General features: G+C 49.4%; 1 non-coding gene across 1 annotated transcript; it reads left to right on the top strand.

Annotated features, from left to right (window-relative positions):
• Positions 1 to 7,994: 7,994 nt before the first annotated feature.
• Positions 7,995 to 8,101, top strand: LOC120658630. The gene has a single exon (XR_005668758.1). It is a non-coding gene; the product is annotated as a small nucleolar RNA R71 (small nucleolar RNA).
• The last annotated feature ends 3,229 nt before the right edge of the window (positions 8,102 to 11,330 follow it).

The raw sequence follows: 11,330 nt of genomic DNA, 5'->3' as shown, positions 1-11,330 counted from the left end.
TTTTATTTTAGAAAACTTCAGGGGCTAAAACAGAAAATAAAGGGCTGACTTGTAAATATTTTTGAACTGAGGTGGACTGCGGGTTGATTTTCGAAAACTGCAGGGTTTCTTTTGCAAAAACACCATGGTTGACCGGTATTGACCTAGGTGGATCAGATCTGGGCCGTTAGATCGACATCGGGCGGCTCTAGATTAGATCAGATCCGATCCGTTGGATACGGATCCGAGGCCTAGGGTTTAAAGGGGACGCGGGGCGGTGGCGCCGGCTGCAACGAGCAGCGGCGCGTCACCGGAGTAACGGGAAAACGTGTATTCGGGCTCGGCTTCGAACGCGGTTTGCACTGGAAGACTATGCGCGACATGGGGAACTCAATGGAGCATCTGCGCTGGGCAGTTGCACGGCGGGGCGCAAGCACGGCGGCGAACGGCGGCAGGGTTTTACTCCGGTGAGCTATTGTGCATGACACAGAGGGAACAAGAGAGGAAGAACGGTTCGGAGAGGACCCTCACTGTGATGCGAAGCTCCGGCGGGGGTCGAGATGGACCAGGCGACGGCGGAATGGCTGCGCGGCGGTGGAACAGAGCTCGGCGATGGCGAATAGGTGCAGAGCTAGGGTTTACTGTGCGGGCGGAGGCGGTGGCTGCGAGGGTTGAGGATCTAGGGGCAGAGGCAGTGCTATTTATAGGGGTCCCTGGGCAACCTCGGCATGCGAGCCTAGGGCGTCGGGAGGCGTGCATCGGTCGGACTCGAAGCAGAGTCCAGTGCGGTTGCGGGCTTGCGGGACAGCGGGTCCGTGTCGGGAGCGTGCGCGCGGAGAGCTGCAGGGGGTCCCCGGGGTCAGTCAGCTCGGGTGGAGGCCCACAGGCAGCGGCATGGTGCGGCCGCGGGCCAAGAGCAGAGGCGCGGCACGAGCGAGAGGTAGGGGGAGACCCTGACTGGTGGGGACCACCCGTCATCGTCGGAACACGAGTGAAGAGCGGCGGACCGTGCCGGGAAAGGAGGGGAGGAACGGAGCGCGCGGGTTGGGCCGGAAGAGGGAGCAGGGCGGCGCGGGGAAGAAAGGGAAACAGGCTGGCTGGGCGGTTTTGGGCCGAAACGAGATTTCTTTTTTCTTTTTTCCAAACCAACTCAAACAAATTCAATTCAAATTCAAACTCAAGGAATTCGAATTCAAATTGAACAACAAACAACAAAACAATGCAAAGGTAGTATGGATGCACAAGAACCTATTTTTCCTTATATTTATTTTTATGGCTAAGTAATTTATTTAAATTCACGAACAATGCACTAACAATTAAAAAAAATGAGTAAAACCTTAACGTATTGCACAAAATTTAAGCAAATTTACTTGGGTGCCTAAATTGATTTTAGGGTGTTACATATTTTAATGAGATATGAACCACTCAAGCACATCAGCACAGAGGGCCATGCGCCAGAATTAAGTTGCATAGAACCATTAACAGAATTAATTAACAAAGGACATGTGTGAAAGAGCAGCACCTAGCATGACCTAACCATATGCATCCCAAAGGTATATCATAGAGGTAAAAAGTAGCTAGGTACAATCCTTATAGGTATACAAGATTAAACATGCATTTGAAAGTCAATTAAAGTTATTGGGTGGTGTTCATGTTGTACTTGCCTTCCTTAAAGTTTCCCTGCTGCTCAACCACGTCAGGAGAGGGTCCCTCGAACTCTACCGGCGGCGCAATGTCTACTCACGATCACAGCGTCATACAAGCATCTACATACACACATATACATGCAAACAAAAGACAAAGATAAGAAACAGTATACCATTACATAAAAACAGGACGTAAAACTGGTTTAAAATAAATTTACGTGCTGTCACGATCACGTGAGCGCAAAAACCACCTAAATCGGAGTTAAAACGAGAAAGATATGGCTAAAATAGTCTCCAGGGGCTTATCTGCGAAAGATTTGAAAATAAAAGGGCTCTGGACAAAGAAAGTAAGGACTAAAATGTAATTAAACATTAGATCTGAGGGCTAGCATGAAAAAACACAGCTCCAGGATGGCGGTTTCTATTTTGTAAAATTTCAGGGGCTAAAACATAAAAGAAAGGGTCGTTTCGCAATTATTTTTGAACTAGGGTGGACTACGGGTTGATTACCAGAAAGTGCGGGGGCTCTTTAGCAAAAGAGTCAGCGCTGACCGATACTGACCCGTCGGCGACGCACAGTGGCGTCAGATCTGGATCGGGTGGCTTAGATCTGATCTGGCCGCGTTATAATCTCGATCGCCATTTAGGATCGGACGGCCCGGACAATTGGGGGGGGGACGGCAGCGGTGCTGGTCGTCGGCGACGAGCTTTCGCGGCAGCGGGCGGCGGCGGACTCGCTGGCGTACTGCGTAAACGTGATTCCGGACATGTTTTTGAACACGGTTTGGACAGAGAGGACGCGCGCGGCACGGGAAATGCGAAGCCGAGATCGGCTTGGGCGCAGACACGGCAGAGCATGGGCTCGGCGACGAGGTGGCACGGCGGCTCGCCAGACTTGGCCGAAATTGGCCGTCCAGGCACGGCTCCGAGCGCGAGTTGGCTTGGAAGGATGCTCATGACACGGCGAACCTAACTGAGGTCTCTGCGCGGGGCTACAGCACGGCGGCGACCTCTATCCTCGGCGGCCATCCATGGTGTGCAGCGGCGCCTCACCGGAGACCAGCGTTCCGGCCTCTGAGAATGGCCAGGTGCGACTAGATCTACCCTAGGAGAAAGAGGAGGTCGAGGTGAAGCTTACTTGGTGTCTAGATCGGTCCTATAGGTGACGGAGGTGGCCGGCGGCGAGCTCGAGCGGATGGTGGTGCGGCGGATCTCGTGGAGCGGCTGCGGGAGTGCGGCTCTGGTTGCCCCGATCCAGCGAAAAAGGTGCGTGCGGCGCTGCGAAGACAGAAAGAGGGTCAGGAAGGTCCGAGGCACACCGACGGCGAGGAATTCCTGCGAGGACAAACTTACCGTGGCGGTGCTCGGGCGCCAAATTCGACAGCGTCCGGCGGCTAGGGCTAGAGTGGTGGGCACAGGTGTGCAGTGGTGACGTCTGCGAAGCTCTGGGCGTCCTTGAAGAGCAGTGTGTGACACTGTGGCGGCGGAATAGACTCCGCAAACTTCACGGCGTGTGGGGAGCTCGAGCGGCGGCGGGTCTAGCTAGGGTTTGAGGGCGAGGCAGCTGCGGCTTGATTGAGGATCAAGGGTGGAGGCGACGCACAGGTAGGGCAGAGGTTGGGCCTCGACGTGCAGGCCCAGAGTGGGTCGCGGCGGAACGGCGCAGCCGAGACTCGGGTTCGAACCCGTGTCCGGTTCGAGGAAGAAGACGGCCCTGACAGGTGGGGCCCGCCTATCAGTGGCAGCGAGAGGGGTGAGCGGAATGGGCCGGCGTGGGCTGCGCGGGAAGAGAAGGAAGAAAGAAACAGGCCGGCTGGGCTGGCTGCTCCTTTCTCTTTTTTTCCTTTTTTTATTCTTTTTCAAACCAAAATCAAATCTAATGAATTCAAATGAATTTGAATTCAAACCTTAAATCACTCAAGCAATTAAAATAATGCTCCAGCATGAATGCACAATCATGTTAGCTCTAGGATTAATTTTAATTACTTATGGAATTAAAATAAACCATAAAATCCATGGTTAAGCAATTAAATTCCTAGAAAATTAAATAGAGCATATTAAATTTATTGTAAAATACCGAAATTTAAATTAGGGTGTTACAGCTAGTCTATTCCCATGTGCATGAAAATGTTGGAGACGTCGTACTGCATGGCTGACGTCATCCCCCAGTTCTCCTGTGTGAGATGAGTGTTGTGTGCGATGGTTTCGTTTATCTGTTGCTGCTGCACACCGAGGGTGTTGATGCGGCTTGAAAGCTCTGAGATACTCTGTATGACCGGATCCTCATAGCCAAACCGTCCGAACCTGCGGACCATAAGAACTATGAATACCTAGAGAGTAGTAGGGTCCTTGTTCGCCGCCGTATCCCGCACTGCTGCCAGCTTGATACGAGCTCGGGTCGACATGAGTATAGTACCCATATGCCTCCTCGAAACTCATATTCTATGTGGATGGTCCTGGCTGTGCTGCGACATTGACTGGGGGTGTTTGCTGCGACGTTCCTGCCTCGGTTTGCTGCTGATCGTGCCTGGTTCTGGTCCTTGTCTGTGGTCCTACAACACTCCGCTGTGCAGGTTCTCTCTTTTCCATCTGCAAGGTTAGTTTCCTAACCGAGTAGAGAGAGAGTCTCGGGCATGGGAGCTCGATCTCCCTATCATATCCGGGATAGCATATAAAAAGAGAGTTTCCGGGCCCCTCACGCATCATGTGCTCTTGCACAAAATGCTCGAGACTGACCTCATATTGGTACGCTTCCGTCTGGGGCAAGTAGGTGACCTGGGAATTTTCCAACACACTGACATATTTCGCAAGGCGAGTGACCAAAGAGGTCATGTCGATGGGGCCTTTACCCGAGATCATCATCTGCCAATGAGCAATCATGCTCCTGACGGGTGAAAAATGAATCTTATTTACCATAGCGTACAGACACTGCAGCTCGGGCAAGCTGTAGAGGTGAAGGTCTGAATGAGTGTGCACAACCATGGCAAGCCACATGGCAAGAAACCTCAGAATAGGATTATGAATGGAGACTATGCTGTTCTTGCTACTCACAGGTTCATCGAAGATTAAACTCCACCAAGAGCTACGATCATACTGGTAGTTTGTAGCAAGCGTGTTGGGGTCAAGGATACATCTTTTGTGAAAACCCAACGCGATGCTAAACTTTTTTAGGCTCATTTCAAATTGTTCGTTAAAGAAATGAAAATAAATTTTCGTTTCAGAATTGGTTTCTTCAACGTTTAACGAGATAAGGAACTCTATGGTCAAGAGGTGTGAACCTGGTTCGGTGACATCGGCGAAATCTTCCAAACTGGTGGCGGTGTATGCTCGGTTCATATCTTGCTTCAGTCCCATCTTGATGAGGAAGCGGGTTTTGAATACCTTGGCATGAGCAAAGCTCTGCCCCTTCAACAGCTCGAGCGCATCCCGTTCGTAGTCGTTCCTGATGACAATCTGCTCAATCATTGTCAGGACCCTGATGCGAAGACGGCTTCTCGGGACAGCGGGAGCTTCCTCCTCCTCCTAGGATACATTAGTACGGCAACCTGAGTCGACCGACATATTATCCCGGGAGGATGATGAACTCTGCGAACTCTTTGAGCGGGAAGAAAGCGCCCTCTTGATCTTGTCCTTGGCGTTCTTCAACATGGTTCCTACAAAATGATTAGCACACAAAATACTCAAAGGAAAATATGATCAAGGAGAGGGTTAGTGTTAGTCGTCCTTATGGGGTGTTAAGCCACCACAAGCATTCGTCGTTCTGCGTGCCACAAAATTATTCAAGGGATATATTTTTTTTGTGTTTTGGTTTTCTGACAGGATTAGGACTACTACTAATTTTTATTTGTGTTTGGGGGTGAGCTAGCACTTAAGTCCCTCACTTAATTAGCTCAAAAGAGCTTGATTAAGGCAAGGAGGCTTAGAGAGGGAGGAGAGAAACTCGTACTCAGGGTGATTCAAGTGACCTTGAGTTGTTGGTGTGCTGAGGAACGTCATCGTCCTTGGCTTTTATAGGCGTGCACAGAGGCCAAGCCGGCTAGCCTGGGACTGGTCGGTCGGCCTCCCAACGGCGGCCATTGAGCCACGGCGGCGGTCTAGGCCTCTAGCTCTGCAGGTGATCATGCTACGTTTGGTGGTGACAAGATGATGATGGAGGAGATTGGCCGGCCGGCCATGATGAAGCCGATCGGCCTGCTGCCCTCGCGTGGAGTTGTCGGCCATCTGAAGCTTTCATCCTGTAGCTCAATTATTCCCACTCCTTGCTGCCCCTGGACATGTTAGTGAAAGAGTGGGGCCGGCCGGCCTACTATTTGGCCAAAATTTTTCTAAACTTTTTGTGAGGTTTTAGTGAATGCAAAAGTTTGAAATTTATACATGCATTGCTTCAAATTTAAACATCCTATGCGAAAAATAAAATTTGTGCAAGGAAATAAACTATCCTATATGCAAATGTAAGAATGGATACGTACCATGTACCTCATGGCTAGAGCTCAGGTTTTGAGTCTGGAGCGGGACTCTCCATACCTTAGGTTCGTTTCTCAACACTGGGAGGAGACCCTAACGATGACACTTTTCGCCACACCTTCTTGGTAGTGGGCTTTGCTTCGATCTCTTTCTTTTCCGATTCCAAGAACTTCTTACGTTGGATTCTTCACTTCGCATTCCTGTGATTGTGAAGCTTGATCTCCTCTCGAATGCGGATGCTTTCCACTAATTCGATGAGGGCTTCCATGGAAGGGGGAGATGGTTTCTCCGACTCCTTCTCGGATTTCTTCTTCCGGTTGAATGATTTGACCTAGGAGCATTGCTCAACCTTCGGTCTGAAGATGAATTTCTCCTTCTGCCCGTTGAGATTGAGCTGAATTTCTCTGACTCCCACATCAATGTGTGCATTCACCGTACTCAAGAACGGCCTTCCCAGAATGAGAGGGGTCTTGGAGTCGACTTCCATGTCGAGGACGACGAAATCGACGGGGACAAAAAAATTTCGTATTTTCACTCGAATATTCTCCGCGATCCTCATGGCGAGCCGATTGATCTGCTAGCTGCAAGCACATGGCAGTAGGGGCAAGCGCGTGATGGTTAAGTTTATCATAAACTAACTTTGGCATGACGCTGGCGCTTTCTCCCAAGTCGCATAGAGCGTTCTTGAAGTATTGGGCTCTGATTGAACACGTGATGGTGGGGCATCATGGGTCCTTCTTCTTCTCCGGGAAAGGATTGAGTATAGCAGCGCTATACTCTTCCGTAAGCTGCACAACCTCGGTGGTGGGCAAAGTCCTCTTGTTCCCAAGAATATGCTTGATATACTTGGCGTACGTGGGCACCTGCATAGCGTCAAGAAGTGGTATGTTGACATAAAGCTTCATTATTACCTCGACGAACTTGCCGAATTGCTCGTCGGCCACCGGCTTCCTTATCCATTCCAGAAACGGTAAGGCAGTTGTATCGTGATACTCTCGTGAAGATCTAGGGGGTTCCATGGTGTCTTCTCGGGTAGCAGAAGTGTTGGATTCGACGGCCTCCTCCTACTCTTTGTCTTCAACTTTGGTATGGCTGGCGATTACGGTCTTCCGCCGAGTTCCTACATCCTGGGAACAGATGGCTTCTGCGTGGACTTTCTAGTCCACGTAGTTACCTCACTAACATTTTCTTTCGGGAGAACTTCCGGTTGCCCAAGTAGTTTCCCCGTGTTAACATTAGGGCAGGATGAGGCTAGCTGAGCTACCTGAGTTTCTATCATTTTATTGAAGCTCAACTGGTTTTTAATAACAGAGTTAAACCTCTAGCTGTGTGGGCATGGACTCCAAATTTTTATCATTGCCAAGGAACTTTTTGCCAATGTTGTCATCAATTTGTTTCTAGCTGTACACTAGGTCTTTTAAAGTAGGCTAAAAATTATTATTAAAGTTCATACCTTGTTGTTGGCCAAAAGGAAGGTTGGGCTTTGAATTCCAACCCTGCTGAGGACGGAATCCTGAGTTGTTGGGATTGTTAGTCCCAACAAAGTTCGTATCCTCCAGAGTTAACGGGCAAGAGCTGGCCGAGTGCCCAGTTTCGCCACATGTCTCGCATGTCATCCGAGACTCCATGATCTGGTTGACCTCCTAGTGCGGAGATTTCAGCTTTTTCATGAGAAGATCCATCTTGACGGCCAGCATATTGACACTATCGATCTGATGCACTCCTGTGGGTCGGGCTGGCTGCCTTTCACCTTTCCGACTCTGGTTGGAAGCAATCTTGTCGACTAGCGTCTTCGCTCTCGCAACGTCGAGAGAGAGGAAAGAACCACCTGCTGCTGCATCAACATGGTCCTGAGCTTGCTGGGTCAGGCCATGGAAGAAGTTCTAAATGATCAGCCATTCCTCCATACCGTGGTGTGGGCATGCTTGAATGTAGTCCTGGAGACATTCCTAGACTTCCGGGATGGTTTCATCCGGGATTTGTTGAATTCTAGAAATCCTATTCTGAAGGGCATTAGTCTTGCCCACCAGAAAGTACTTGGCCAGGAATGCATTGGAGTAGGCCTCCCATGTTGTGAATGCTTTCTTATTGGTGTAGAACCACGTCTTCGCCTTCCCGAGCAGAAAAAATGGGGACAGTTGAAGATGGATGTTATCCACCGTAGTGCCCTTGGGATTGATAATACTACTCACTTCCATAAAATTTTGGAGGTGAGCGTTGGCATCCTCAGATGCCTTACCGTAGAACGGACTTGCTTGGACCATATTCACCAGTTCAGTCTTCAGCTCAAAGCCGTCATTGCCGACTTGGTTTTGGTTCAGTCCAACAGAGATATGGTTGCTGGACGGGGCTGAGAACTGACAAAGTGTCTTCTGAGCCATGGGTGATGAAGTTGACGTGGATGGGGAACCTTGGGGCCAAGTCTTTTCTGAGGTGGGATGACTCGGTGTCTCACAATTCTCCCAATTCTTTCTAGATTCGGATTGAAGTTATTCGGTAGATCAAAACCGGTCATGCACTGCTCTGCATTAATCAAAATGATAGAGAGAGCAATCGTAAGCCCGCTAAGGTTAGCGGTGATAAAATAGTATGGTTTATCAAACTATTCAATGATATCTTTAGCCAATTGCTTCCCCGGCAACAGCGCCAGAAATGCTTTTTCGTGTTTCTTATGCCCAATAGAATGTTAATTCCGCAAGCGCACAAAATCACCGCTGTAGCACTTTACCTTGGAGTATTCTAGGATATCATAATTTTCCTCAAGGAAGCCAGGCAAAGAATATCGTGAATCGAATTACAACCGTACTGGTTAAATCAACCGACTAACTCGATGGGGGTAAGCCAGATAAATAGAAAAGATAAGTGGCCAGGCAAAGGACCATATGACACACGGGAGGCTCAACTCCTTAGAGAGGTAGCAGCTGGGAGAACAACGAGCGAGAAAAGACACCTGATACACTTCTGAACTATCGAGCTAGCCTCTCTAGATCAGACTTAGCACCTAACTAACCTTCAGAAAACTAGAGCTTACTTCGGCGGTCTCAGAGAAGGACTCAGATTGGGATGATAAGGGAGTCCGACGTCAATCGACTACTACTGCTATAAAAGCACCCGAACGTGGTGGACTACAATGGACGGACAAGGCTGTCACCACCTGCCGTCTACCACAGCAGTACCGTGGGGTGGAACACACTTTCTAGCTAACACTGAGCTCAGACACCATATTCTTACTCAATGTTAGGATTTATCTTGAGGCCTTCAAGAGAAATCCACCTCAACCTAGAGAACTACTTGAGCCCTCTAGTCCGGGCGAGAAAACCCGTAAGATAAGATCCCAAAAACAAGAGAGATAACTTAGTCTAATGCTAAAGGAAAAACTTACTTCCACACGCAAGTTGAACACTCAGACTTGGATAGATAAGATAAATGCAGAAAGTAAAGCTGACTCAGAAAAGTAAAAAAGATAACTTATATTGATAAAGTCAAAAGAAAGATACAAGAGCTATACTAGACTTTCGATGACTCCGGAATCCCGAGACAAGCTCGACTCGACTCTAACTCCCATACTACTAACCTACTCTACAAAGTGAAGAGAGAAGAGCTCCTTATAGTGTGTCTTTGTAAGTGAGGATGAGCTGCCTATTTATAGTGCTCCAGGGTCGGTAATGATAGGTGCGTCAGTTGTAAGCAAGTGTAGTCGGTGTGCTTAACTTTCAAGCCAAGCTCGAGGTTGAACCGCTACAAAGTGGGGCCGGACGGTCTCCCCCCAGGCCGGCCAGCCTGGGGATCCTGCCACGTGGCCACCGACCTTTGGACATTGGCTCTGATATGCTCCTGGAGGCGGTTGACAATTGCTTGGTCTTGACGCAGGGGGATGATAGGCCGGCCGGCCTGGGGGAGGCCGGGCAGCCTGCCTTTGGCACGTTTTGACCCTCTGTTCCACCGGTGTTGCATCTTGATGGTTGTGATTTCTCCAGGGTGGTGGATCACTGCCTTGTTCTTGGGTTTGTGCTAATTTGTGGGTCCTTTGATCCTCGCCAATGCCTTTCGGTCCATTTGATCAAACCGACATCCAATCCATGACTCAAAGGCATTATAGACGTGTCACATTGCCCCTGGATCAAAGACATGATCATGTGTGTGGGGGTGCCAGACCGGGCGCACTGGGGTAGGCCGGGCAGTATGGGATTTCACCCATTTTCCTTCAGTTTTGGCACACTTGTTCCTGAAATCAAAACTCATCCAAAAATTTTAAAACTCATAGAATTAAATAAAATATGAATGGAACGTAGTGTAAAGCTCAATTTATTCCCGAGAAGTTGACGGTCAAAATGTGAAATAATTGCCATCAACACCCCCAAGCTTAAACTTTTGCTCGTCCTCGAGCAAAGCTCAAACTGAGGCTCGGAGGATCAGGAGTTGCATCGATGTTCACACCCTGCAGGTATCTTGTGCACAACAAATTACTCTTCCCGTATGTACTGTGAATATGTTGGCTCACACCTAAGATTCTGGAGGATGGGGCTTGTTCTCTTTTCATCCCTCTATATTGATCGGTTGAAGGACTGAACAACCTTTACCCGAATATTTTTTGCTGCCTGTTCAAATTCCTAACTCGAAATTTTTGCAAGTTTTTCAAAAGAGGTTCAGGTTCCCCAATGGTAAGTGGTGGTGGCCTGCCGCGGTGTGAGCAAGTGGCGGCGGCAAGAGCGCAGACCGCATGGGCGAGCGGGGCCACGACAGTGCCATGGAGCGGCGCAGGCCAGTGCAGGTGCGTGGGGCTGCGGCTGTCGTCGCAGGTGAGTGACGCGGCTGGAGCGCAGCCTGCGCGAGTGAGCGGGGCCGGGGCGGGGGTCGGCACGGGTGAGCAGCGCCGGCCTTAGCGCGGGCGGCACGGAGCATTGCAGTGGGGAAGAAAGAAAGGAACTAAGAGTTGCCCACCTCGGGGGTACAATTGTCTTTTCCCATCCAAGTTAACTGCATGTTGACGGAAATAGTAACGGGATGGCACTAGGAGGATAAATCGAACTTCGATGGCACTGAGGACAATTCAAAAATTTCTATGAGGGAATTTACTCAATAGAGTTTAGATGTTCCTCCATTTTTTTAAATGGCCACTGGGGAGAGAATCCCCACCTGAATTGTATTTAAATGGTGTGGGAGACTACAGATGAAAGGCCTCATTTTTTAGAAAAATGAGACAAAACCCACAAAGCTTGGTTAATTTAGGAAAATTGTACT

Source organism: Panicum virgatum, chromosome 1K, assembly GCF_016808335.1.
Source record: "Panicum virgatum strain AP13 chromosome 1K, P.virgatum_v5, whole genome shotgun sequence".
Lineage (NCBI taxonomy): Eukaryota > Viridiplantae > Streptophyta > Magnoliopsida > Poales > Poaceae > Panicum > Panicum virgatum.
The sequence above is the reverse complement of the archived record's forward strand: the minus strand, read 5'-3'. Positions and strand labels throughout refer to the sequence as shown.